This window comes from Chrysochloris asiatica, unplaced genomic scaffold (assembly GCF_000296735.1).
Source record: "Chrysochloris asiatica unplaced genomic scaffold, ChrAsi1.0 scaffold00215, whole genome shotgun sequence".
Classification (NCBI taxonomy): domain Eukaryota; kingdom Metazoa; phylum Chordata; class Mammalia; order Afrosoricida; family Chrysochloridae; genus Chrysochloris; species Chrysochloris asiatica.
Window position 1 is genome coordinate 4,430,715 of NW_006408733.1, and position 3,880 is coordinate 4,434,594.

Sequence of the window (3,880 nt, forward strand, 5' to 3'; positions counted from 1 at the left end):
CAGAATCACAGCAACTCACAAGCCACCACAGTACAACAAACTGACATCCAAGTGGTGGCCGTTTGGTTTTAAACTGTCTCTTTAAATTTCGAGGAGATCTGTGTGCATGCGTAGTAGAACCCTCCAGGGGTGGGGGTGGGGTGTCCACTTGCTCAGGTACCCCTTCTAGTCACTAGAATGGAGGTGCGCAGACAGCAAGAGACCAATGAACAAATACCAAAAAAAAAAGAAAAAAAAAGAATGTCCACTCCTGTATGTCCGCGGTTCTGTCAGGCGTTCATGGCTATTCTGATCCTTCTCCCGCTTGGTGTCTCTCAAGATGGTGGTTCCAGGAGCAGCTGAGCATCTAATCCTAGGCATTAGTTAGCTGAAATGTACTGGTATTAGCCATTTTGAATCTGACAATTACATTTCCAACCATACTACTCCTTATTCTATGTTTCAGGGATCCAATGTGGGGGTTCTGCCCATTGCTGAATATGTCTTTTCTTTTTATGTATTCTAGAACTGGGAAAATCACTAAAGGATGAGTTTGGGGACCCACTGAACCCACAATGAGGTGGACCTTGATTAAGACTCTATTAAAAATTTAACATCTATATGCCCCACTCTGACTGGTGGGCCACAATGATGTTTTGGGTCTCTTGAAATTAGTGTCAATTAAGAGTCATTGTCTAGTAATCCCTGAAACGTCTGATTATTTCCTTTTCAACAATAAATAGTCACTGTTTTCAAAGGCCCCAAAGATCCCTTTGGGGAAGGCTAGAAGAAAGACTAATAGCTGGCAATGTATTGGGGTCCTTCTTCAAGGGAACCCTGCTACTCCTTCATTCAAGAGATTGTGGGTCTGTAAATTGGCTCAAGTCTAGGAACTGATTGAGAGGCCATGACATTACTCTGGCGACTCAAGTTAGACTGCCATTCACTTGACCCAGAGTTCTTCCTCTAGTGCAAATCAAATAAATATTTAGTAGGTTTCCCATCTGTTTCACTCCTAGAGATACCCTGCCTAATTGTTGTTGTTTTTGTTATGTAAGTGCAGTTGATTTGGTTCCAACTCGGTGACCCTGTACAGGGTTTCCAAGGAGCAGATGGTGGGTTTGAAGTGTTGATCTTGTGGTTCAAAGTCCACTGCTGATCCTACAGCACCACACCCTGCCTAATTAGCCAACATGCTATAAATCCACATGAGTCAGACCGTTTTATGATTACCGCTTCTATTCTGCTCTCCATAACAGAAACCATACCAACCTTGTTTTTGTCACTTGGTCCCTACCATAACCAAGTCCTATCAATCCTATTATGGTTGTTGTTTAGCGCCATCGAGTCCGTACTGACTCATAGCAACTCTGTGTACAACAGAATAAAACACTGCCTGGTCCTTTTCCGACCTCACAATCGTTGCTATGTTTGAGCCTATTGGTGCTGTCATTGTGCCAATCAATCTCCTTAGGGGCCTTCCTTTATTTTTCTGACCCAATGCTTTGTTGTTGTTAAGTACCGTGGAGTCAGTTCTGACTCATAGTGACCCTGCACAGGGTTTCCGAGGCTGTAAATCTTTACGGGAGCATGGTACTTAATATTCTCCTCCAACACCTTAACACAAATGCATCGATTATTCTATGATCTTCCTTATTCCTTGTCCAGCTTTCACATGCATATGAGGTTATTGAAAATACCATGACTTGGGTCAGGCCCACCTTAGTACTCACACTGACATCTTGGCTCTTGAACACTTTAAAGAGATCTTGTGCAGCAGATTTGCCTAATGTCAATATGTCGCTGGATTTCTTGACTACTGCTTCCATGAGTGTTGATGGTTGATCTGAGCAAAATGATGTCTTCGACAATTTCAATCTTTTCTCCATTTATATGGATGTTGTTTATTGGTGCAGTGTTGAGGATTTTTTTTTTTTTATGTTGAGGTACAACCAATACCAAAGACTGTGGTCTTTGATCTTGTGGTTAGGTGTCGTAATTCAATTAGGGCAGTTCCCACTGTCACATTTAGATTACATAATATATCAATCACAGCAGACTTCAAGGAAGCTAGGTCTCCCTTCACAAATTGTTCTTCACTGTTGTGATAAAAGATGTGTCCTCTGGGCATTCCATGTGTCGGTTTTTGGGTTTACCTGATAAACCCTGATAAATCTACTCTAACATGCCAATTTCTTGAAGCTTTTCAATTCCTTTCTCTACAGAATACCAAGGCAGGTCTGGTACTTCAACTTGATCTATTGTAGGCCCTACACAGGCCATGTTTTAGTGAACCAGCCAAATGAACTATCAGATCCTCTCCTAAAGTCTTGAGCTGAAATATCAAATGAAGAGCCTGTGTTTAGTGGACCCATATTGATAAACTCAGATTCAACACTATCGTCTTTGCCCCATTATCCCACACCCTTAATGGCCATTCTCATATATATTCTCATGTTTCTATTTGACCATATTAGAAGAATTAAGTAGTCCTTTAGGAAGGTAGAGTACTTCTTCCTGGGTCACAACATTTCTTTTGGAGTTTGCTCGGACTTAAATTTAGTTTTAGGTCTAGAAGCAATGATTAGTGAAAATGTTTCCTGAAAATATTCAGCAATGTCTTGCAAGACATCTACCTTAAGTGATGTCCTAGACAATACTTCAGGCATTATCTTATCAGGAACAGTTGAATTAATCTCATCAAGAGTGGGCAGAGGAGATAGTATTTTTACTGATATTGGAGTAAGCGCTTCAGATAGCAGGAGTGGGGCTGTTGGCAAGCATGATTCAATGGAATTTACTGGCTCTAAGTCCCCAGCTTCCTGATTATCTGCCCAAATGTTCTGGAATAGATGGAATACAAATTGAAATCACTCAGCAAACTGATGCAGCACTGGAGCCACTCACTCATATGTTTCATCAAATTTAGAAGACAGCTGATTGGAAAGAGAGGTGACTTAATAGAATGCAGAAATCATCAAACAATATCAGTAACATCACATGAAAATAAAATTTTGCTAAAGATAATTCAAATATAGTTGCAACAGGATATTGACCAGAGGTTCAAGCTGGATTCAGACGAAGGCATGGAACAAAGGATATCATTGCTGATGTCTGATGGATTTTGGGTGAAATCAGACAATATCAGAAAGATTTTAAGCCATTAAGGAAAGATGTGTTTCAGTGTTTGATTCTTTCACCATATATTTTCAATCTGAATGCTAAACAAATAATCTGAGAAGCTAGATTATATGAAGAAGATTGTGGCATCAGGATTGGAGGAAGATCCATTAAAAACCTGTGATAAGCAGATGATACCAACTTTGCTTGCTGAAAGTAAAGAGGATTTAAAATACAGAAAAAGACCACAAAGTTCACATCCTTTAGTATGGATTGCAGCTCAGTACAAAGAAAACAAAAATCCTCATCACTGGACCAATATATAACATCATGATAAATGCAGAAAAGATTGAAGTTGTTACCAACTTCATTTTGCTTAGACCCACTATCAACACTCATAAAAGCAGCAGTCATGAAATCAAATGATGTATTGTATTACGTAAATCTGCTGCACAAGATCTCTTTAAAGTGTTCTAGAGTAGAGATGTCATTTTGAGGACTAAGGTCATCCTCATCCAAGTCATGGTATTTTCAAAAGGTTCGGATGCATATGAAAGTTGGATAATGAATAAGGAAGACAGTAGAAGAATTGTGCTTTATTCGTGGTGACATTCTGTGTATCAATATGACCACTTCACGCCATAGATTAGCAGCACTCTCACCCTCTTTACTAGTGGAAGCAGAGTTATCAGTGCCTTTGAAATTACTCAGATTTGAGAACCAATTTAGGAAACCGATCCATGAGATTTTGTTTTTCTGGAACCACTCTTGGTACCAGATG